The sequence below is a fragment of the Marmota monax genome, unplaced genomic scaffold, assembly GCF_021218885.2.
Source record: "Marmota monax isolate L192 unplaced genomic scaffold, Marmota_monax_Labrador192_F-V1.1 WCK01_AAM20220418_F8-fsc00057, whole genome shotgun sequence".
NCBI classification, from domain to species: domain Eukaryota; kingdom Metazoa; phylum Chordata; class Mammalia; order Rodentia; family Sciuridae; genus Marmota; species Marmota monax.
The window spans coordinates 11,396,057-11,421,977 of record NW_026693933.1 but is presented as its reverse complement, the minus strand read 5'-3'; the positions used below and the strand labels follow the sequence as shown (position 1 = coordinate 11,421,977).

Here is a 25,921-nt window from a genome sequence, read left to right as displayed (position 1 = left end):
GGCTTTTCGGCTTGCTGTGTTTGGCTGGTTTGAAAAAAGAGCATAGAGGGACTTTGTAAATGGGAAGGGGGTTGGCGGATTATTTCCTGGAGCCCCTGCATTTGGGTGGAAAGAAGCTAGGAGGGGTAGTGCAGTGTTAATTTCCTGGGCAATCCTTCCCTTGTCATTCCTTGCTATGGTTGCTATTTTAATGCCTCATATTTCTTCCCTATTCTCTTAGCCCTATATGGAATAACCATTTTTACTCATTACATTCTTTATTATAGAGTTTCCCCAAATAGTCTCTGGCTCTTCCTTATATAAAATCCAGTGTTACTCATCACCATGTGGGATCTTCCCATGTTTTTCAGGATCATTCAGACCACTGGCTTCAGAATCATCTGAGAAGCTTGTTTCCAAGAAAATTCCTTGGGCCCTCATCAATGCTCCTGAATCCAGATCTCTAGTATCTACATTTCTAACAAGCTCCCAGGCAATTCCCATCCTCCCCAAAGACCCAGAGCGTCCAAGATTCCTATGGAGATAGTGGGTGCAGGCAGATGTGAATGGGGCAGTTTCTCCTGTGGAACCTCATGAGAGTTAAGTCCTAATTAAGGCACATGGGCATCTCTCATTTTCTGCCAGGAAAACAGGGTCCATGTCTGGTGGACTGAGGAGCCATGGTGGTATCTGCCATGCCCAACAGTGAGTCAAAGAAAGTGTTCTCTCTCAGGGTTACAGCGGCCTAGGCCAGGGTGTGGCTTCTCTGTTTTTTGGCTCATGGGCTTCCTCCAGGAAGCCACACTCTGGAGAAAGCAGGTAAGTTGGTGTCTAGTAGATGTGGCAGTCATTGGGAATTTCCAGAAGTAACCACGGAGGGAAGATACAAGGTCCTTTAGAGGGGTACGTGAGGCTAATGGGGTTGCTAGGCTCAGCGTTAATGTTAACCTGCAATTAAGTTACTATCATTACACAAAATTTGCAAAACGGCAGAAAAGCATCACATATAATACCTCTATCCCGGCACTTTTGTGGCTTTAGTGTACACACTGGGAGTCCCATCCGTTGGTAGATCTAAGTGGAGACATTCTTTCTTGTTTCCTAGCTCTGTTCAGATCTATAAATTCAGACGCTCATCCTTTTCCCTTTATGGAAGAACCAGAGCTCCCTTCAGTTGGCAGAGTAGTTGGAGTCATCCCAAGTGGAAGTACCCTGGTGTTTGCCGCCACCCAGGCAGTGCTGGGGAGGTGCAGTGGGCATCTGAGTCAGTGCCCTGTCCCACAGCCAACATAGGCATCAACTCTCCATGTCCCTGCTGTGGCTTTATAGATGTGAAGTATGGGAGTGTGTGGGTGTGTGTTTGGGGCATCTGGGAGGATTGGCCATGTTGGAAAACTTCAGCTATTCCCAGAGAGACTGAGATCTGAGTCTGTTCAATTCCTTGAGGTGGAACTGAAAAATGAAAGACCAGATGGACAGCTTCCTTTCCATATGTGGAAAGGGATCGTCACTCAAGCAGGTTTTGGCTTCCTGTCTTCAGCCTTCCTCCGGCAATTCCTTCCACATAAGAAGCCTTTGAATCAGCTGAAGTGCCATGAAGTAAACTAGAGCTTCAGAGCTTTAGATTTCTAGAAAACCAGGTTCCCAGATGGTATGTGTGTATGGATAGAAGGTAGTTGTGGGGCAGAGGGCGTCATGAGCCTTGGAACTCTGGATGACCCAGAACGGGTCTTCCGTCTTAAAGAAATGTCTCTCTAATCTAGATGGTCAACTCTCTCTGGATACAGACATTTACTTTGGCCTTTGATTACATGAATTATTAGATAGAACCCTGCTTATCGTTTTAGGATTTTATTAGTAACACTTTTTACTGTACTTAAAATCAATTGCCGGGGAACACCTTGGTATCTTCTGGATATAAATGCAGGAAAATATTCCATTAGGGCATTTAATACCGTTTTGGAGTCACCATTATATGCAGTCTGTGTCCAGTGGAAGATAGGGAATTTATTCAGCGACTGAAATCTGTGTGAATTATTATTTTTCCCACAGAGCATATTTATTTCTTTTTGACAGTGTTTAAGGTTATGGACTCTATTTCTATCTCACAAAATACAGCAGTATACAATGAAATCATAGACATAGACCAAATAAATGCACTCATTTTCTTTAGACAAGGACTCCCATTTCAATAACTGTAGGAATTGAGAATGTTTAACATTCTGAGAACATGCTAAGCTGAATTTAAGTGAAAGATGATCCCCGGTTCTTTCATTCTTGCTTTAAAAATAAACTACATAATTAAATGGCTATAGATACTTCTTTTGTGGGGAGAAAAACAGCAGTCGGATTTTTTGCAATCATGCCAACAGGGCAGGAGTTTTCCTAACCCTTTGGCAAAATAGAGAATCAATACCAATCAGAAAAAATGCTAACAAAAGGGAAAATATCATGGGAGCCACAGGCGATAAAAGATTTAAAATGTGAATGAAACATCACAGGTCAGCATTAAAATAGGTGGTACGTTTCTCTGCCAAGAAAAAACATCCAAACTCTAACCAGAGGCGTATAAACAGACCTAATTGCATAAGGGGCCAAACAGAGAGCCCCAGACCAACCACTTCAAGTCCCCCATGGAAAGAGTCTCCTAACCTAGGGACATTGGCTCCCTGTATTTGTATTTGGAATCAGACATTTCTCCTTGCTTGAAAAAAAAAAAAAAAAAACTCTGAAAATGCAAATCTTGACCATATATAATTTCATAAACTAGTGTACTATATTTGGAATTTGAGGACAAAGAGACTAGATTTGCTTTTAGAACAGATAAGATTACCTGTTGGTTCAATTCATAAATGAATAAGACCTAAAATACAACCTACACAAAGGTCCATTAGAGACAGCCTAGATTTTGACTAAATGGCAGCGGAAGCCTTTTATGGACATGGTGGAGAGGAACTTTCAGGGGTGGATCATTATTCAGGAAGGGTCATTAGTTCTTTCTGAGAGGACTCTCATCATGGGAATTTCCATATTCCAAAGTCAAATCCCTATTTAAAAGAAAAACCCAGAAAACAATATTCTAGCATTTGGTAACTGTCAAAGGAATGCATCTGAAAAATATAAATCCAATTTTGTTGTTGTTGTTATTATTTTGCCAAATCACAGAAGGTGGATCTGTGTTTTCACCACTTCAAAGAATGCAGTCAACCTCCAATCCGTGTAGCTAGGGTGGCCCAGGTGACCTGATCTCAGGTTCTTTAAAGTCTCAGGTGAACCTTCACCCATGCTCACCAGTCCCAGTTTGGCAGTAAAGTCCTATCATGCTACATTAAATATCTATTTTTGGGGTGGGGGTGTGGGGTACCAGGGATTGAACTCAGAGGCACTCAACCACTGAGCCACATCCCCAGCCCTATTTTGTATTTTATTTAGAGACAGGGTCTCACTGAGTTGCTTAGTGCCTCACTTTTGCTGAGGCTGGTTTTGAACTCACTATCCTCTTGCCTCCACCCCCCAAGCTACTGGGATCACCTGGGTTAAATATCTATTTTAACAACTAGACCTTACACTGGAGACTTACTTGCATACAGATTTCATATCACTTTACACTTAGAATTTAGAATATTTAAAAAATGGTTCATAGAACCCAATTTATGCCTTAGCGTTAATATGAGCTACAAAGTTTATCACCAAGGCTTAGTGATAATATCTAGCTCCTTTTCCCAACTCTCTGGGGACCCATCTGGCTTTCCTTAGTCTTTTGAAATTCATGCAATAATGACCTCATGAGCACATAAATGTGCTAGGCACTGTGCTAAACCCTTTATTTAAGTTGGGTTTTGCGTTTAATTCTTATAGCATCCCCATGAGGTAGAAGCTGTTATTACATCAATTTTAGGGGCAAGGAAACTGATGTTTGAAGAATTTGGCCAAAGCCACCCAGCTCTACCATGAGATGCAGTGAAGGCAGTTTGATGCCAGCCTGGGCTCTTCCAAGAGTCAGAAGTGTCAACTTGCATCAATATTCACACACATCTCACCTTATTGCTCAGCTGACTGATCTATCACTGACTGCCAATATATTTGAGTCCTGATGAATTTCATCTAATTTTCTTCATTTTAAAGTTTTGCCTCATTCTATCGTTTCCCATTTCCAGAACTGTTTATCTTGCATAATGTGTAGTTATCTGGAAATACTTGTTTTCTGTGTTGAATGAAACTCATATCATTGTTTGATTTATTGCCCTTATTGTTCTAGCCTTCCTAACTTTAGTAATATAGTTTTCACTTCAATTTAGAAGTGAAAACCGGAGATGAAATGGCTTGGCATCTGTCACTTACATATTGACATGTGAGATCTGTATGTGATGCTGGTAGTGATAGTGCAGTATCTGTTCTACCGTACCCCTTTCTCAATTTTTGAGATGGTGACACAAATCTTCATCACCTGGCTTGCTTTTTCCTGGAGCAATATGGCTATTCTTCCCTCAGATGAAATGTACAGCTGGTTTCCAAATGGAATATTCTAATTAAGGAAGAACCTAAATGTTGCAAAATATTATTTGTGAACAATGAAGTGAAATATTAAAGTTAATTAATATTAATATTAATTTCATGTTCATTACAGTATTATTATAACAGCAAAAAATCAAGAATAATATAAATGTGCCAAATAAGGGACTGGCTAAGTAAATTATATGCCACCCATATGTTATGCTGTGATACTACCCTCCAAGTAACATTTACAACAGTCTTTCAAAATGGGAGAAATATGATGATAGATTAGTAAGTGGCAAAAGCAAATGGTGAAGTAATATGAGTTATTCCTTAATCCATGGATTATTTCAATATGTATTTTTTCATTTCCAATTGCTCTCATTTTTGTTGTGTTGGATCATAATTTTTATGTTATTGTGGACAGAGAACATGGTCTGTATGATATCAGTTTCTTGGAATTTATTGAAATTTCCTTCTTGGTACAGGTTCAACTTTTCCTTGTGAGAGGAATGGGTGGTTTCTATTTGTGTGGTATCTTATTCTATGTAAATATCCATATAATGTTATAATATACACATATGCATTTATGTGTAAACACCTATGGAGCATCATATCTTTGTGTATGCACACATTGATGAATGTGCATGTATGTGTGCATAGTATGTAAGTACTCACAAATTTTTTATGCATGTGTATGCATGTTTGCATGTGTATTCCTTCAACAAAGCCTGCCAGTATTGTTATCCAGATCATCTAGTTCTTTACACTGTTTCTGCCTGCTTGATCTCTCAGTTTTTAGGAGAAGTGACTTAGAGATCTATCAATTCTCCTGATAACTCTATTTTCATTTTATGTATTTCAACTACATTTGTTAAGTATATGAAAGTTTATGATTAGTAGAAATTTTTTTGATGGGCTCCTTTTGATAATATACCTTTCCATTCAGTTCATTTTTACCTTGAAATATATTTTTTTACTAATATGAATAGTGCCATGCTTTCTGTTGGTTCCCATCTGCCTAGAAATTCTAGGTTTTTCTTCCAAGTTGCCAGGTTTATCTTCATTCCTATCTAGTGTCCTGTTTAACTCATCTATTGAGTTTCTTATTTCAATGGCTATTTTTTGGGGGGTGGGAGAACTGGGGATTGAACTCAGGGGCACTCAACCACTGAGCCACATCCTCAGCCCTATTTTGTATTTTATTGAGAGACAGGGTCTCACTGAGTTGCTTAGTGCCTAGCTTTTGCTGAGGCTGGCTTTGAACTTGAGATCCTCCTGCCTCAGCCACATAAGCCTCTGGGATTACAGGTATGTGCCACAGTGCCTGGCTCAATAGCTATTTTAAAATATTAGGGCCCTTGTTTTTCAAATCTGTCTGTTCTGATTTCAAAATGCTGTGCTATTATTTATAAGATATTTATTTCTGCAAACATATTTAAATGCTTGTTTAAGTTTTTAAAAGTTGAAACATTGCTCTTTTAGTTTTAGTTGCTCAGGTTTGAATTTGACTGTCTAGACTGTAGAGTATCTTTCTTGGCAGTGATTACTTCATATGGTTGTTTGTTTTGTTTTGTTTGTTTTTACCAGGGTTTCAATCCAGGGACTCTCAACAACTGAGCCACATCATCAGCTCTTTTTATCTTTTATTTTGAGATAGGGTCTTGCTAAGTTGTTCAGGACCTCATATGTTTTAAAAAAGGTGCTCTCATCTTACATGGGCATTAGCTCCCATAGGACCCCCACGTATGCTCTGTGCTGTGGCAGCTTACTATGAGAGTTGCAGATATGTCTTTGTCTTGGCCTTAGGGGGCAACCAATTTTTATACTGGCATGGTTGGATTTTCATGTCACATTATAGCTTAAAATTAACTGTCATACCTAAGACTGAGTTTGGCATTTTCCTGGATTTGGGAATGTAAAGGATGCCTCTTTGGTTGGTTCTAGTATGCAATTTACTATCACATTTTATGGGATTTAATCATCTTCTTTTTTAAGTTTGATGTTTTATAACTTAGATATCAATAAATAAAGGATGACCTATCAGTTGACCTTGGGTATACATAGATTAGGATTTCTCAACCTCATCCTATTGACATTGTGATCTGGGTAACTTTTTCTTGGGGTAGGTTGGAGATAGTGTCCTGTGTGTAGTAGATGGTTTAGAAGGATCCTTGACTTCTGCCTGATAGGACCATTAGATATCAACACCTCCTCCCCAAGTTGCAATAATTAAACGTCTTGAGAGACTCCCAAATGTCTGCGGGGGGACAAAATCACTTCCAGTGGAGAATTGCTACTATAGAGAAATGACAAGTTCTCTTTGAAAAGTGACTAAATATTAGTTTCACTGAGTCAATAAGCATATTTATGTAGTCATTAATGTATTCAAGGCACCAAGCTTTTATAAAAGCAGATTTATTTAGAACAGATTTATTTTAGAGAAAGATAGTCATAGTCCACTGTATTATCATGAAGCCATCTGTGATATATGAGGATATTATAAGAGCCGGCTTGTTTTAGTCAGCATTTTTGTCACTATGAATCAAAAGACCTAACAAGGAACAACTTTAGAGAAGGAAAAGTTTATTTGAGGCTTCCAGTTTCAGAGGTCTTGTCACATAGAGGGCTAACTTCATTGCTCTGGGCCCAAGGTGAGGCAGAACACCATGGCAAAAAGGTACGGAGGAGGAAAGCAGCTTAGAACAGGGCAATCAGGAAGCAGAGAGAACTGCACTTACCAGGGGCAAAACTATAAACCCCAAAGTCATGCCCCTAGTGACACACCTCCTCCAGTTACTCCGTGTCTGCCTCCCTACCACCTGGTTAATCCATATCGGTGGATTAATGTACTGATTATGTTAAAGCTCTCATAACCCAAACATTTCACCTCTAAGCTTTTTTACATTGTCTTACACATGAGATTTTAGGAGACACTCCATATCTAAACAATAACAGGGCTTCAGTCTGTACAGTAGAAATAATGACTCTGTCCTTTAAGAGTTCTTGGGAGAATGTGTGCAAAAAGGTCAAGGCTGTTGACACAGCTGCCACTCAATAACTTGTAGCTTTTACTATTATATTATCCAGCCTGAGCTTATGCATACAGAGGAGGGCCCATCAACCAACTGAACCCGTCTGCCCCTGACTACATGATATGCATCAGTCACATCCACACATCTTTCTGGAATGTTATCAGCATGACCTTAGTGTCCACGAGGAAACAAACAAACAAACCAACACAATGTTAAAGAAAATCGTGTGAAGTCAACCAGGACTTGGCCAATAGTTAAAGATTAGGTTCCAAGGTCTCTCTGTGTATCCAAGGAGGAGGCGTCTCTGCATCTGGGTGGCTCATGCATGCCATTTATATCTTGAGTGGTACCTAGATTTCACTTTTGGAGGAATGAATGATTGTTAGGAGGTTTCTTCAGCCTGGTTCATTATCTCTTTTAAACTATCAGGGCTCCATCTGAGCAGGCCAACAGGAAGCCTGTTTTTGATTTAACAGTGCTCTGAACAAGCCCCTTCTATGGCTTTCCAAGAATTAATTACAGAGCTTAGTAAAAGCGCCTGCCACAAAGTCCCATGGATGGCTTTATGAGCAATTATAGCAGCCACACTGATGCCAGCAGAATAAGAATTTCCTGGGAGGACTGCTTTGAAAGAACAGGGCTGGCTTGTGGAAGTACACTTCCATGTAAGCTTGCAGAGGACTCTAAGAGACTGATTCACCATCACACAACACCTGCATTATTGGACACTCATACACCTGGACTTGTGTGATTGAGGCAGAGGGAGAGAGAGAGCTCTCATTCCGATGTGCAGCAATTGGAGTCTTGTGAAGGGAAGAAAACAACAAAATGCCCGTTGGACTCAAAGCTGAAGTCAACAGGATCTAACCACATGGTGCAGTGAGAGGCAGACTCTCTGACCCTGCTGCGCTTGCAGCCCCAGAGGATGAGGCAAATGCATATGGTGGCTGCCAACCCCTTGCAGCAACAGAGCAAGAGCCGAAGACCAGGATTCCTTTAAGAGGGCATGCTGAATACTGCTGGATTCCTGGCCAAAAACATTCAGGTGATTGTGGCAGTTAGTATGGGGTGGCAGGAAGCAGGGGAGAAAGCAGTTCCTCTAATGAGACTGTCTGCAGAACCTCCTGGAAACAGATGCTGCTGCCTCCTACAGGTCAGGTTCCCTTCTCCCCTGGGAGGCGATGGAGCTGCAGTGGGTGGCCATAGCTACTTAGTAGAAGAATGTAACCAGGACAGGCTGGCACCGGCACCCTACAACCCAGACATTTTTACCGTTTTGAGATTAGCATAGTGGTAAAGACAGTAGATCCCAAGAGGGTAGATATCTGGTAGTGCAATTAAGGTTATGTGGGGATTAGTCAGGGGTCCCCTTCACCAAGGAGACCGGTGACCCCCTCTCTTCTTGCATCCAGGGCTCTTGTTGGGCCAGCCCTCTAGACATGAAGCCTAGTCTTCCAGAGACAGTACCACCGAGCCTGGCCTTGTGGACTCCGTGACCTTCTCTGGTTTTGCCTGTGTGTGTATTTTCTCGCACACAAGAAATTCCATGCTTGTCCACCCGAACATTTGTGAGTTTTCATTTACAGAGGCCTGTGGCTCCTGGCCAAAAGCTGTTACCATAATCGAGAAAAATAAAATTTAAAAATAGAAAATCCTTCCCTAAGTTTTTTAAAAAGAAGTTTCTGAGGCCTTTTAACAAATATATAATAGTCAAACAGTCCATTTGCTATGGGTTATTTCTTTTCCTATTCACATCTCTGGGGAAATGAGATTCCCTGGATGGGAAGGTCATTCTCACCAGCTTGTGCCAGCTAGCAAAGCCCAACAAGGGCTTGAACCATGAGGGAGAACTCTCCCAAATTCATATCTTCAGCATAGACCTTCACCCTCAGGCCCATCTCTAATGCTTAATCACACCCCGCCCCCCCCACACACACACACACCAGGATGGCTACTTAGCCACCTTGCACCTCTGGATTCGCTGCATTCCCCCATCTCAGGAAGCAGCACTTCTGCTTGCAGCACCTCAGGCTAAAAGCCTTGGCATCTATCACCCCAGGATGTTCTCTTTGGCTCATCATCCCCCCACCCATCCTGGATCCAATCTGCCAGGAAAAGCTGTAGTATCCAGATTCCAGCCATCTCTCCAGCCTCCTCTGCTATTCCCCAGGTCTGGGCTACCCTACTTCAGTATCTCTTAATTGGTCTCTTGGCCTCTTCCTTCCACCCTTGAAATATGTTCTCAGTGTAGCAGCCAGAACGATTCTTTTAAAGCCTAAATCCCATCATATCCCTCCTCTGCATACAACTGTCTAGGGGCTTTCCACTTCACTTAGAGCAAAGCCAGTCCTTACTTAGCAACTAAAAGTTCCCACATCAAGGCCCGACCTGGTATGCAAACACTCTCTCTCCCTTGTTCCCTCTGACTCCTATTTTCTCTCCTGCTCTCTCTGCTTCAGGGGCAATGGCTCCCTTACTGCTCCTTGCTTAGGGCTTTGTCCTGGCTGTCCACTCTACTGGAATGTTCTTTACCTAGACATCCACAGGCTACCTGCCTCACCTGGAAGTATGCACAAATATTCTCAGTGAGGCCACTCTGGCCATCCTATTTGAAATGATCATCTGCCCCTCTTCCCTTTTGAATGCCAAATCCCCTTTGTCTTTTTCTATTTTATTTTCATTTTTCTCTCACCCACATCACCCAAACTAATATATAATTTACTTATTCCTTATAGTTACTGCCTCTTTTTTTCCAGTTAGAGGGTAATCTCCATGAGGGGAGATGTTCTTATCTGTTTCGTTTAGTGATGCATCCCTAGAAATTTCCTTGCACATAGTCAATGTGTAACAAGTATATGATGAGTGAATGAGGTGCCTTCCTTCCCTATATTTAAAATGTTCCAGGCATTGTAGAAACTAGGAAAGATTTGAGTACAGGGTGGAGAATATTAAAAGAATAAATGTTTGATTTTAAAAAATCACTTTTTTCCCCTCTTGATCTATGGTGTGTGATAGGAGAATAAAATCCATTAAATTCTCAGATTCATTAGGCTGGAAACGCCTCAATGTTGGCAGAGACCCATCAGACCAGATCAGCTCTATATGCTGAATACTGTCACACAGCATGGCACGTGGCAGATGCTCTAAAATGTTGATTAAGTGCACAATGAACACATTTAAGAGTTGGTCTTACCATCCATACACACTGTTTTTCTAGGTCCTTGAGACAACTGAAATTATTTACACAATTTTATTACCATGAGATAAACTGACTAATGTATGTTATTTGTCAAGATGGGGGTGGGGTGCAATAGTGGAAAGATTATACCTGGGAGTAAAAAAATCCTGGATGCTGGTTCCAGCTCTAACGTACCCTGCTGTACTACATGACCTTGAGAAAGTCATTCACTTGTCTGAGCAATCTGTTTTATTTTCTAAAAAGAGTGAAAGTGGCTGGGACATCTGTAGAGTTGTTTCCAACTATGAACCTTCTTTTTTTTTTCTGAAGAAAAGGAGGTGTTAGTGACCTTTATTCCCTTCCTTCCTCCATTTCCTCATTCACTTCTTCTACCATGTGAGAAGGAAGTCATGTAAGAGGCGTGGAAGTGTTGGGGTTCACAGCCCACATTTGGAATAGCTGGGCCCAGTTGCATTCAGGAGCTGCTCCAAATCAAACTTGTGACCCTGGGTCAATTTCTTAACTTCACTGAGCATCATTTCCTCATCTGAGGAATGAGATGATATTAATTGCATTGTACAATCTGGAACAAAGTAGACATTCTGTAGCTGCTAAGAGAGGATGAATGGGTAAGGGAGAGGCCACATCTGGCATTGGAGAGTGGGAATAAGTCAGAGGTATTACATCTATGTGAGTGAACTATAGAGGTTTGCAGACTAGCCAGTAGAGGAGAGCTTCTCAAACTCACTTATTCTAGGACACACATTAAAAATAACAAAAACTTCCATAACTTCATTTTTATAAGAGGAAAAAAAAAAAACCCTGAAGACAATTGTCTTCAAAGCATCATCCAGGGGCTGGGGCTATAGCTCAGTGGTAGAGCACTTGCCTCACCCATGCAAGGCACTGGGTTCCATCCTCAGCACCACATAAAAATAAATAAAGATATTGTGTTCATTTACAACTAAAAAAATCAATTAAAACAAACAAACAAAAAGACATCATCCAACCCTTTTCCCTTTTTACTCTTTATCTAATTTTAGAGAATTGGGTCCTCTTGATAGTAGATGGATATATTTGACCAAATGTTTTATTTTCTGCTCTAGATCAAAATGCCCACCTCTGTTAGAAGGTAAATATCTGCCCCTTGAGACTGGTCTGGGCTCAGTATAATTGAAAGCTATGATTCTGTAAATTTAAAAAAGTCCAACTGAGTGTTTTTCTTCCAAAGCAGAATTCATGAACGAAACGGATGGCCTTATGATTGCTTTGCTTCATCCATGGCATTTGACAAAAGTCTGCTTTCTTTATACGGCCATCATTAGCCTTCTTTGTGAGATCCAAGTCCTGCCTGTGTTAATTAGATGTAAATTTTGAAATGAAGGAGAAATGATTAAATTATCTGAATTTAAAAAAAAAAACCCAAAAAACAAAGAATCCTTATTTCAGCCATCCATCAAGCCTTGACATCTAGAATATTACATGCTATAACTCAAATGAAAATATTTCACTTAAAAGTACAATGCCCCCATCCATGATATCATTAAAGGAAATCATTAAGCATTTATGCAGCACTTTGTGCCGGAAAAGGGCTTCACAGTTATTTTTATTGCTCACCAAAACACTCAGAGGCAGGTCTTCCTCTACATCTTAAAACCAAAGCAGAGAGAAGAGATTGAATTACTTAGGTCTTAGAATAAATGGCTGGATCAGAATGAGAGCTTTGATGCCAAAGTCAGCTGTTTTAATCTACTGAACCATTAGGTTAGAAATTTATTCACTGTAAAAATGTTATCTGATGTAGGATTGACTTTTTTTTCCTTTAATACCTAGATCATATGTGGTATAGATGTGGCACATGAATTACAGCTATGGTTTGAAAATGGTTTGTTCCCTGTGAAAGAAAACTCATGTTTAATCCCTATTAGGAGATATTAAGAGGCAGAACCAGGCAGGACCTTGAACAGGTGATTAGAGTTCTGCCCTTGTGAATGGATTCATTAATGTGATAGTAGGTTAATGGTTATTACGAGAGTAAGTCTGCTACAATGGCCACTTTAGCCAAGTCTCTCATACTCTCTTGTCATGTGATATCCTGCACCTCTTGTGAGTCTACCACAAGAAGGCCATCAACCTTGGACAAGACCATGAGCCAAAATAAACCTCTTTTCTATATAATTTACCCAGTTTGTGGTATTGTGTTAGTATCAGACTAAGACAACTATATTATTTTTTAAAAAATCAATTTGTTTCATCACGAGTAACTCCGAAGAGCACTGTTTCTGAAGAAATTTAATACAGTGAGCGCATTTTAAAAGAGAGGGTTTTGCTATGCTATAGCATTAAACAAACTGAAATCTCTGTGGCTCAGCCTTAATACTGAGCCTTGCATTCCAGTGAGAGGACACTCTTCCATCTGTTGACTCAGGGATCCAAGTTCCTTCCATCTTAAGATTGAATTTATAGGATCACTGAAGCAGAGGTGAGCAAATGTGGAGAAGAACCCATCTTTCTTCCTAAGCAGTTTGCATGAAAGTGCTAACACAGTCCATCTGCTCAAGGTCTTGTGGCCAGAGGTATGCACAGCACCAGCCTAATCAATAGTGGCTGGAAAATGTCGGCACGCACATGGTCCCTTTGGACAGCTCTGTTGCCTCTTCTGCAGACTTAGCTTGATTTCAATTCTCTCTTTTGGACTTTGAATTTAAGGTCTAATGATAGTTTTTATTCATTTTGTTTTGGTCTGGAATAGGTGACAAGTTATCCCTTATAATATTTCTTTCATGGTCTTGCATTTTCTTAGCACTTTATTATTTTTAAAGTTATTTTGCATGGTTCATCCCATCTGATTGTAGTAAAAAGAGACTTTATGATAGTAAAGAGAACTTCAGATCTTCTCTTCCATCTTCTCAGGTTCAACCGCTCTGGTACTCATAAGACAAAGTCTACCACTGAAGGAGGGAAGAGTCCATTGGCCCAATTTCTGGAAATGGGCTATAGAAAAGGATTAAAGTTATAAGTAATATTTATTCTGTCATTGGAACTAAATCTTGGTAGAGTAGCCTCATCTTTTGCTCACTAATAGTGATGTCAGTGATGGATTCAGTTTCATCTCACCTGTATTTGTGGAGGCTGAGAAGACTAGAGAATGGAAGTATTTGGGTGGGAGGGGGCTTGTGTGACAGAGTCTGGGAGCCAGGGTAGCGCTTCACCATTCCCCAAACTACAGAGATCCTGGTGTTGGGAGCTATTCACAGCCTTACTTAGGTACTAGCCTTTTTTTAGTAGATGATTCTAAAATTGGAAGGAAACTGAAATATGAAAGCATATGGAAAGGAGAGTCATTGAAAGTTCTGGAGTGTGGGATGATTTCGTTTGGTGGGGGCAAGATTAGATTTCAAGTTTTCCCCTCATATACATTCTTAAGACATAATTGCCAACCAGGAAGATAAATCCCATGGATTGGTTTCTAAAAAAGGCCACCAATGGAACTGTTTACAAACTGATTGGCCAGTGCTCTGGCTTTAACCTTAAGTCTTCAGCGACATCCGACAACTTTGACCTAATTCTGAAAGGAGATTATATTTGGCTGGGTTGCTGAGCTGTTTCTCAGAACCTCCTCTTAGGACAGTTGCCAAATGCTCTTTTTGTAACTGTGTTGTAAAGTCTGAAGAAATTTGTTTTGGGTCACCACCCAGGGCCTGATGCCCCAATTTTAGACATACGCGTTATGATCTTTGTATTCCACTAGAGTTGAAACTGCCTTCTGCCTTGTCTCTCAGGTCTCAGAGACTGGATGTCTAGCAGTTGCCTGATGAGAAGAAAAGAATTTTACCTTTCAATTTTAGCAATTTCTTTGTCACAGTCTTTCTTTAAAACTGGGGTACTCAGGCTGGGGATATAGCTCAGTTGGTAGAGTGCTTGCCTAGCATGCACAAGACCCTGGGTTCAATCCCCAGCACCCCCAAAACAAACAAACAAACAAACCATAAATTACAAAGGCTGTCATGCTGACTGCTTTGGAAAGGCTAGTAGAGCCCCTTCCTCTTTATTCTATACTTTGACTTGCACAATTTGGGTAGGTTTCTGTTTCTTGCAATTCTGCACGCCCTATTAAACCTCTGGACATTGTAATGCACCTCAGATTGCCACTTAAACACAACTTGAGTTTCACCTCTGCAAAATGTGAACATGACATTGTTGCCCTCACGATTTAATATTTCTTTGGGAATCATAATGATCACACCTAAGAGCAGCCTCTTATTTAATTCTTTTTTGAAGAACAGTGACACCTAATCAGAAAGATGTTTGTATTTAGTAAGAAGGCTGGAGGGCGACCGAAAAGTAGCGTCAGAATTTTAAAAAAGGAGGAAAGAACAAAACTGTCCATGTTAGACTTTGCTGCTGGGTTATGAGCTATTCTTAATCCTGACAGTACAATTAATGAGGGAAAAATAGTCCCCAGAAGAAATGTGGTTGGAGGCACTGACCTACCCTTCATCCCCCTCGCCAAGAGGGACAAAGTCTAGAGAAAGTTTCCCCAGTGAGAGTTACTGGGAAAGCGACTCTTTGGCTCTTGGTAAAACTTTCTTTATCAACCTCAGGGGCAAGTTAGTTTATAGCCAAGAGTTTGCACACAGCTTCCAAGGCAAAGGCGGAATCTCAAAGGCCTTACATTTGGATGGGCAAGAAGCATCTGTACCCTGGAAATGAAAGGCCCACACAAGGCTGGGGTTACCCAGAGCAGCCTGTGAGGGTCCCAGAGAAGAATCCTTTGAAGGTGGAGATTTCACTCTGGACACTTGAGAAAGACTTCGGGAGAAAGCAGATCCTGGGCAAACCTTGGAGGAAATACAGCTGCAGACAGACTGGAAAAACAGGCAAGATTATGGAGGAACAGAGGGAAGTCTTTGTATTGGGTTGTGACAGTTAAAATTGAAAAATGTCTTGAGTTTATGCTTCCCCCCTCTAAATGCCAGTAACACCCGAATCCACAGAAGTGCTAACTCATGGTTTGATCTGTGTTATCCAAAATAATATCCAATTATATGTCACACATTAAAGTTAGGCAGGCTCACCTGCCTCATAGCAAATGGATATGGGATAGTTTATCCTGGTGAACTCAGAGATGTGAGAAGATACACTAATGAGAAAATTATCTTTTCCTTGTTTTTTTAAAAGGAAACTTCAATATTTCCATGAAAGTTCACCTTTTCGTTCATTAGGAACAAAAAAAATGTTTGTTAGGAACGAATCCAGTTCCTAAGGTTTCTTAAAAACCTAGGGGCATCCCTCAACAAAAAGAAAGCTTCCTATTTTACATTTACAAAGCATTTTCACATTCTTTATCCCATTTGGGCAGAGAATACTGCTCCCAGCATTTGTTCTTGCTGCTGTGGGTTTTCCACAAAGTCACAGAACTACAGAGTAAGAGATCAAATTCAAGCCCAGGTCTCCCGACTCCCCGTCTAAAGTGATGCCACCCATTTCAACAGAGTTCTCTGTTGTGTAGGCTGAGAAAAAAACAGCAATCCTTCATGAGCACAGGGATGCAGCAAGCCAGGACACCTCACTCACTGTGACAAGAGTGCAAATTGAGAAGTACCCTTTGGGAAAAGCAATTTGGCAAAATGTATTAAGAACTTCATTCTGTTCCTACACTTTGACCAGTAATTTCACTTCTAGGAATCTATCCTGAGTAATTAATGAGATATGTGGCCAAAGGTTTACGTAGAAACATGTTTACTGGAATGCTATTTATGACACCCAACAATAGGAGATTACTCAAGAACATTAAAGTAGAGTGCAAAGATGGAATATTATCAAGGTCACTAAAAATCTGCTTTGAGGACTATTTATTGATAAGTCAATATCGAGAAAATATTTAGGATATAAGGTAAATAAAAATAACCAACATCCAGAGAGAATAATAAGCAAAGAAGAAAAGAAATAGACAGAAACATTAATAATGCTTAGCTGTGTGTGATGAGATTACAAATAAATTTTTAAAACTCATATACCCATTTCCACGTTTTCTATAGAGGATTTAATAATTTTAGACTTAGTAAAAAGATTATATTTAGACTTTTAAAAATGTAAAAGTAGCCAGTAAGTATGAATACCAAAAATAAAGAGTGATTAGGGATTTCAAGTGGTCCTTTTTACCTACCTAGACTGCTCTATAAACTGTACAGCTTATGTTTAGGAAAACCTAATAAATAAATAAATAAATAAATGTGGTACCACTCTTAAAAGGAGAATATTATGATTTGTGATGTAAAGATGAAAAGCACAATTGCAACAGAGTATGTGGTAAATATCTAAAACTAGAAAAGTTTAGCTCTGAATAGTTGACTCACTTCCACAGTTGAGTTTCATTAAATGTGCAAAAGCTGGGCACTTTGGAAGTCTTACTTCAGGAAGCTCTTAAAAGTTCTCCTTGCCTCCTAGGCATCTGATTTCTTCCTCTTCTGTCTTTGGCCCTGGCTGGTTCTCCGTGATAAAGAAGGACAGAGTCATCAGTGTCATCAGAGCTAAATGCTAGCAAGCCAAATTTTGGAACTTTCTGGGTGAGAGGGAAGGATGAGCAGAACTGGTAGCAAAAGCAACTCACAGATTCAGGGTTAACACTCTGCTTTTTGAGGAGACTTCAGCCCTTTGGAGGGCTTCCAGCCTGAATTTGGAGAAGTCATCAACAGGAAAACAAATAGTTGGCGTGCTCTGTGTTTACTTTGCCTTTCTCAAGGTTGCATCATAAATTTCCCGACTTGGACAGCTTTAAGGCCAACGAGACATTCTGTGAGCTCAGGGCCTCTCCTCCAGTCTGCGTGAACTGCGTCCACTCTCTCCCAGGAGAACCTGGGCTCTGACCCACAAGGTATGCCCAAGACAGTGCCCGCACTGTTCCACTCTCCTGGGGCAGGCTGGGAAAATGTGGGCTGGAAAACTTGAGTTCTTCAATGAGAGCTGCTGGGCTGCTTTGGAAAAAAATCCACTTATGCCAGGGGAGAGAAAGTCTGGAGAAATTCTCACTGGTTGAGTTGACAGCAGGTTTGCCATGCAAAATACCCAACGGTACTGTAGGGACCTCGGCATTGTAGTGGAGTTTGATCAATTCTAAGAGCAACTGTCTGCTCCACCATTGGAATATTTGTGTTCTCACCTCCACCCAACATTTCCAATTAGCAGAAAAGCCTACGCTGGAAACTGCCACATATAATCCAGAAAAACTGTCAACGGAACATTATAAAAATTGAATATGTGTCAGAAGTGGATTTAGATTCCTTGGGTTAATATTATTTTTGCAATTAGGTAATGAGCTGAAATTAATTTACTTGTGCTGTGCGATTAGGTTAATTTACTCCAGAATAATCTTACATTTTAAAAATTAAAAATGGTGGCCATATCTTCTCATTATCAATCAAAGTAGCAGCCGCGCCACAGAAACAGGCCCATCTTGTACTCAATTGTGCTCTTATAGGCAGCCGAATAAGCATTAAAAATGACAAATTACTGTGCTCCGATAGATCTTCATGTTTAAATAGCTACAAATAAGTGTCCATTTGTGAATGGTTCAACTTTGTCAATTATTTTTCCTATAAGCAAGATAACCTCTTTCATAAACAGAAATCTACAAATAATACTCAAAGCGCTTTAAATTCTTATATATAATAATACTGCTGTGTGTAGAAAACAAAAATAAGCTTACAAAAATGAAGCTAAATAAGTTACCCTTTATTTTGACCTTCACAAATACAAGAGCTCTCTCTGTGGCTCGATAAATGGTTTAAGACCTTGAACGATGCAAACGTGCTGACGATGTTCCCACACTTGCTTCAACCATGGTCCTGTTAATAGTTTGAAAATTACTTTAATTAACCTTATTTCATCTTGTCGTGGCATTAGAACACTTTTATATTTTTTAACTAAGCATTAATTTCTTTCGTTATTAACCTTGGATTCTGGCCTTGGAAGTTAAGGTAATTTATAATGCGAGTTGAGCCAGGTGCCAGTGCATCAGAACAAACAGACTGTGGGCCCTGCCCAGAGCTTTCTTGGTTAGGAGTCTTCAGTTTACAAGGGATGGAAATACAACCAGAGAGGGGTCAAGGTGCAGCAGGAAAATCCCAGGGATGGATTTTAGTTGACCAATGATACTGACACGGAGAGGAGATTCTGAAAGGCAAGGCCTGGGTCAGGTACTCACTGACCCACCCCATCTGTCCTGAGATCAGAGAGGAAGGAATCTGTGACTGAAAAGGGGGGTGGGGAGGAGGAAAAATAGTGGCCATCACCAAACAGCCTCTATTGTAATGGTTAATCAGAGGCACTTTAACAGCATGTATGAGCATGTACACTTTCTTGACAATACCTCCTTCTCTCTCTCTCTCTCTCTCTCTGAACACATCCAAACAGCCAAATCTGCCTCCATCTGCAACTGAGTCCTGGGTTTTACATCTGCATCTTCAACTTGTCACATTTCTCCATAATTCGGGTTTTCTGCCCTCACTGGTTTCTTTAGATATCCCACATCCATAGTCATGGAAGACCACAATCCTGCTGCCAGAGAGTTAGGGCAGGACGAACGAAGTCTGAGAGGCAGTGTCAGGAGCCACTGTGAGCCCTTGCAGCATGCTCTCCCTTCTCTGGAAGTACCGTGGCAGGCCAGAAGAGGGCAAGACGAACCTCAGCAGAGCAGGCAGCTGGAATCACAAATTCAGCAAACATCTCCTATCCAGACATGTCCAGGAGTCTGTTGTTGAAATCCTCAGTTTTGATCTTCTATTAACATATTTTCATTTTGGACATATCATATTCAGTGACAGGAAATGATATCATATGAACCATTGAAGTTCATTGATACTCCAAATACCTCAAGCATAATGTTTTATAAATGTCAAAATGACATCATTTGAAGAGTCAGTGCTTTCAGAGAGCCTGACTTCTCCTATTTGTTCTGATAGTCCCCGGGCCTGGAAGTCTTAGCCTCACTCAGTCCTATTCCTGGTGGGAGTGCTCATTATGTTCCCACACACCACTGATGGGGCAGGAATGGGCAGGGGAGGTTATGACAAGCCAGGGCAGAGCCTCCAAAGCCACCTGTCCGATATTCACATGTCACATACTGTTGCGAATTGAGTAGGGTGTCTCTGCCTAGAGGTGCACAGCAGAGTGGAGAAATGGGTTACGTTGAAAAAGAAAACTCCTGGGTGGGTGAGAGTTCAGGCAGAGTCCCTCCTGGCTCAGGCCACTTCCCCAGTCTACAAGATCCCATGGGATTACAGGATTTTCCCAATCAGGGAGACACCTTGGAGAGCTTTTGGTCTAGCCCTTCTTTTCCTGCTGCCCAGGAAGATACATGTGCCACATTCAATGTCCCAGAACCAGGTGAAGTTCCTGGGCCCCTCCTGGATGGGCAACGGGAAGCCCTCTCAGGGCTGCCATCACGTTTCCTCCTTTTATCATGGTCGAAGGTTAGTTGTTCGACAATCTCAACCTGCGGTGACCTGACACACAGCAGCTGCGTCTTACTCATGGAGCCATTGAATGTCAGTGTTCAGTGGGTGCCTCCCATTGAGCAGTTTTGGAACACAAGCCTCTTTCATGCTTGGCTCCCCTGACTCCGGAGGCCTCGAGTTTTGCTGCTGGATCTCCACATCTGTCTGAGACAGGTAGGGAGGGAGCGTGAAGGACTGTGCAGGTACTGGTGGGTCTGGAAGTGGGGTGCCTCACTCCTGTTTTCATTCCACCAGCTGGAAGCCACCCTGGAGTCCAACTCTCACAGTGAAGGAGGCTGGGAAATACAGCCCAGCTGTGGGCATAGGAAGAAGATGGGGCTAAGAAAGCACACGGCAGGCTCTGCCACACCTGTCTTTCAAGGCAACTGAGGTGAGTCTGTTGACGGCTGTTCATTTCAGGTTCTTTGTTTGGGATGCTGACATTGAATAGCAGAGAACATGTGGTCTCTGGAGATTGGTCAAACTTGGGTTAAGATACTGTTGTGTGACCTTGGGCAAAGAATTGACCTCTTTGAGCCTCAGTTTGCTTGATTAGGAAATAGGGGCATCTTGTGAGGTCACTGTGCATATTATATGAGATGATGGATATAATTATATCCTCATAGTTGTTGGTACAGACCATTGTGACTAGATGGGGGTGGGGTGGGGACAGACTTCCCACTTCCCATGTCCCATTGTGGCAGCACTGCCCAGCAAGGCTCAGACAACATGTTTCATAAGATGCCAAGAGAAGTGGCACTTTCCTCATTCTCTTGCTAAATTTCAAGGTAACTCATTCAGACCAATACAGGGCTTTGAAAGGGGGAAAAAAAAAAAAAAACTATTCCCCCAACCCACAATCATCCATTTTATTTAATTCAGAGAACACAGTCCATCCGGAAAGCAGTGGTTTTAATATTTTCCTTTGAAAAAAATATATTTTGGGAAAGCAGTGAAAAGAGAAACAATCTAAAAAGGAGTATCAGTTTCACTTATAGGTTTGGGTGCCCTAGGGGTGGGGAGAAGTGTCTTCTCCCATGGTCAGGGCCCTGGGGGAGGATGTGGCTCAGGTACTGTGCCCTGCCCAGAAATGGGGTCCCTGGGGGCACTTGAGGGACTTCAGCAGATACTTACTGACTGGGTTAATAGGTGCAGGAAGACTGTTGCACAGGTAATATCCCTAAATGGTGCCTTTAATTGTAAATGTTTATCAACCACCACACAACGTGTTCTCCCCTCCCCCACACACACTGAAAGAAAGTAAAATGAAGAAGCCTTTGTCTCTCTTTTTAGCGCAGTGTCCTTTAACATAACCTTCCAAGCCTGGCTAGTTAAGCTTAGGGGCGATAAGATATTGAAAGCAATAAATAAAATGATGTCTGGGGCTTAGAAGGTTAACAGTTTTTTCAAGAAATTATTCTCCAAATCCAAGGGTAAAATGGCGCCCGAAATCACAAAACGTGGTCCTGTAGTGCCCCCTGGTGGCACTTTTGTGGAATTGTCAAAGCCCGTAATTGTGTCCAGCCCTAGTCATTAGCATAATCTTGATTTATTTATGAGCCTGGGACTTGTTATACGGAGGAGGGGTGGGGAAGGCAGGAAGCTGGACTCCTTTCTTTCTGGACCTTTTTCAAATGGGTTAACATCACAATGCCAAAATAATTTGTCTATTACTGCTCGTGTATGATTTAAAAACTGAAACCCTGTATTATCTTGAAAAGAAGCCCTTTCACCTCCAAAAAATTATTGGCTTTAAATTTTTTTTTCAAGTAGCAGATATTAAGCAGGTTTGTTTTTTTTACTCATTAAAACATTCTTTGTAAATCAGAGGACAGTTTTTAATTTTAGAGATTAATTATCACATGTAATAATCGAGCCATTCTTAATTTTTTTCCTCGAGATCTACTACTCATTTCAATAAAAGACATATAGAGCCAGTCTATAAAATGAGAATGGAGATTGTAGATAAAATTACAATATTACAAAAGGCAGTATATTCTCCTTAAAAAAATCTTGAAATTTATTCTAATAAGAATATTCCTGTTCCTAGGAAAGGGAAACTAGTTAAATTATACACATTTAGCAAGTAGAAGTGGTGAAAGGTAATAATTAAACATTTTATATTACTCATCTTTATTGATGAATCTGGCCAGCCTCAAAAATGCTACAACCAGAATTGTAGAATGTTATGAAAAAAGAAGGGTCTTTTTCTTCTTCTGCCCCCTTCTGTGCTGGTGGAAGTCAATTTAACTGCAGGAACTAAATGTGCCAGGCATCCTGCTAGCCCCTGGCATAGGCCAAGTCCTCGACCCTCAGGAGCTCCAGATCTGGAAGGTAGACACACAGGCAAGGCCAGCCATTTCCAGCCCAAGAGATGAATGCAGGGCTAGAGAGGCAAGATTTGGGAAGAGAAGGCCAGAGGAGTCTGGGAGGCTTTCCTGTGAGTTTGGAAGATAGGAATTAGCTAAGGGGGAAAAGAGCAGGCAAGGGAGTTGTAGAGACAGGAACCCTCACAGGCCAAGGGGCTCCATAGAACTTCTTTCTAGGAAGGGGGCATGGAGGGAGGAGCCATAAACTACAGAGGGTCCCCAGAGTGCTGCACTAAGCACCCCTGCAGATGGAGACCTTGGTATTATGAGGAAGAAGCACGGGATACAGACAAGACAGGAGCTTCAGATCTTTTCAGGTCCTTGTTCAAAGCCCCTCTCAGTCACTACCAATCTTGGGAAGGTTTCCTGCCTTTCTCAGCCTCTGTTTTTTCATGGATAAATTGGGCATGACAATGCCTACTCTTACAGATTGGAGAAGGCTTATAGGGTGTGATTGACAGAGGGACTGACCCTGCCGGTGCCCTGTGGATGGTAGCTAGCTTTTATCAAAGTGAAAATTATTCACATTATCTGAGCTCCAGACCAGCACACCTATAATCCCAGCAGCTTGGGGAGCTGAGGCGGGAGGATCTCAAGTTCAAAACCAGCCTCAGCATCTTAGTGAGGTCTTAAGCAACTTAGGGAGACCCTGCATCTGAGTAAAAACTATAAAAAGGGCCAGGGATGTGGCTCAGTGGTTAAGTGCCTTTAGGTTCCATCTCCAATATCAAAACAGACAAACAGACAAAATTGCAGATCAAGCCAGGTTCCTGCCTGGGATCTCATTGAGTCACCAAAGCATCCCCCAGTGTCTGGTTACATATATTTTTCATATGATCAAATAATTGACATCTGCCTCTTCCTCTAGCTGGAAGCCCCCTGAGGACAGGAGCTGTGCTGATCTTGTCACATGGCCCACTTGCCCTTTGGGTGCCGGAGAATAGCTGTCAAATGAAGGAGGAAGGAGACGGCTGGGGCATAGCTCTGCCAACATCTTGCTTCGCTGATGAGAGCAGGCAGAGATGGTGAAGGAACCCTCCGTGTGAGGTGCCATGTCCTGTGACCCTGTAATTCTGGGTTGGTAACTGTTTGGGAAACTACAGTTGAATTAGGGACATTAGTGTCCTTATTTTCATCACCTGGGAGGACAGAGCTGTGGTTGAGAAAACTGACTGAGGAGTCTGAAGGCCTGGCCTGTGGTTCCCCTTCTCTCCCACCCCATGCCTCCATGCATCTTTGGAAGAAAGATAAGACAGTTTATTTGCAGATATTTTTTTTTTAGGATTAAACAATCCATTTACAACTCAAACATCCCATATCTATATTTAGGTGTTATTATTGAGTATTGGATTTACAGATTAAAAAAAAATCTTTTGGCTTTTGATTGACTGTTCTGTAAGGAAGGAAAGACAAATAGCAGTTCCCATATTTATTCTCTGCAGTAAAGACAAATTATCCTGCATTCAGCTATAAAAAAACAACACAAAGAAACTCAAACCCAGGAACTCCCTTTGCATCATTAAATTCAAATGAAAATGTCTCAGTGTGTAGACAGAAATTGTGGATAGCTGTAATTAGTTAATATTGCCTATATGTCACAAGCAAGTTTCCCATAGCATTGCTTGGAAAAAAAAATGTATATGTACTCTGAATTTCCATGAATGAAAGAAATAAGTGCATTTCTCTTTATAAATATAGAAATATGCATGGAAATAGAGGCTGATGAGTTCAACTACATTCTCAGGTAGTGTTGGCTGCCAGGACTAAAATCCTCATCTCCCGAGGTACTATAGTTTGAATAAACTATTATTGCCCAAGGTTCCAGGTATTAAAGGCTTGGTTCCCCAGGGTGGGAGGCAGGGAAATCTTTGGGAAATGGGACCTTGTAGGAGGTTCTTAAGTCATTGGGGGTGTGCCTTTGGAGGGGAATATGGGGTCTTGGTCTTGTCCTCTGTTTTTGGTTTTTGGCTTCCTGGCTCAGGAGGTGAGCTGTTTTACTCCACCCATGCACTTCTGCCATGCTGTGCTGCTTCACCAATCGCCTGAAGAATGGAGCTTGATCATGGACTCAAATATCCAAAAGCATGAGGCAAAATAAGTTACCTCTTTTCTTTAAAAGCTGCCTCAGGAATTTTGTTATAGTGACGGAACACTGATGAATACATACCATGTTCTGGTACAGTTTAGTTCTTTGTACAGTGTCTCCCTGATGGTTTCTTCTTTCCTCCAGACATCAAACACAGGCCGAGGGCTCACTGGGCAGGCCATGTGTAGCATGGAGTCCACAATTGGAAGGAACCCAGGCCTGGGGCAAAATTCTCAGAGGCGCATAGGTATCGACCCTTTAGCATATGCTGGATATTTGGGCTGATACCTTTAGTGATTACAGTGCAAATATTCAAAGGATGGTGACCAATGTTGTGGGAGGTCCATGGTGCCTAAGACAACCTGCACAGCAAAACACACTACCCTGCTTTCTGCACACCTGCCAAATGTCCCTCCAGTCTCTAGTGAGAGACCTTTTTATAATCATCTCAGCCTAGTTACTGAGGCTGTTTTATAATTAAATAGAAAGGTTTAACAATTTTTATTTTCAGCTTTTTGGCACTCTGAATTTTCTACCATGCAAATCGAGAGAAGGTTGCCCTTTATTGCAGTCAGAAATCACAAAGTGCTTTTCTCCTGGCAGGAAAAAGGCTGCCTGTGTGCCCTGGAGCCATGCTGAGCTGGTGGCACTGTGGGGGCGCAGTGCCGAGCAGCAGGCGCTGACCATGGCATCGTGTCTCCTGGTATCCCAGCTGGAACGCTGACTTGGTGAAATACATACATATTTTATCAAAAACTTCATTTTCTCTTTATATTTCAGATAGGACCTTATACTGACTTGTTGACATGATGTGTTTATGTAGATTATCCCTGAATTTCATTTCTGGGCCGAAGATGATGTGATGAATATTCGGTACAAGAAAGGGTGAAAGATTGTTGATGGGGGGGCGGGATGGAGATCAGGAGCAGCAGGCTGGGAAGGTGGGGTAGAGCAGCGCCTCTGACTGTCACTGGGCACAGAGACCCTGAGAGAAAACAAGCCACAGCACATTTATTTAAAATGCTGCTAGCATACATATTAATCCAAAAGAAAATAGTCATAAACATTCAAGCCAGAGTCTCCCAACTAGCACCAGGGAGTGAATCTGAGCACCATGCTCTCCTAAACTTCTCAACTTGCTTCTGTATATGCAAAATAATGGGGCTGGGCTCTGTGACAACTTCGGAGATTTTTTTTGCTAAAATTTTATCATCTACAGCTGCTGTAGTAAATCTGTCTCTGTCTCTCTCTTTCTCTCTCTCTCTCTTTTTTTTTTTTTAGAT

The 25,921-nt window shown here is 41.5% G+C and overlaps 1 long non-coding RNA gene and 1 other non-coding gene across 2 annotated transcripts in view; both read left to right on the top strand.

Annotated features, from left to right (window-relative positions):
• Positions 1–25,419, top strand: part of LOC124106089 (uncharacterized) — a 55,308-nt gene extending 29,889 nt beyond the window's left edge. Inside the window, exons 3-4 of the long non-coding RNA XR_006855984.1 lie at positions 20,439–20,574; positions 25,242–25,419. This is a non-coding gene — a long non-coding RNA (uncharacterized LOC124106089). The remainder of the gene's footprint in view (positions 1–20,438; positions 20,575–25,241) is intronic.
• Positions 14,581–14,653, top strand: Trnaa-agc (transfer RNA alanine (anticodon AGC)). Its single transcript has one exon. It is a non-coding gene; the product is annotated as a tRNA-Ala (tRNA).
• Positions 25,420–25,921: the final 502 nt, after the last annotated feature.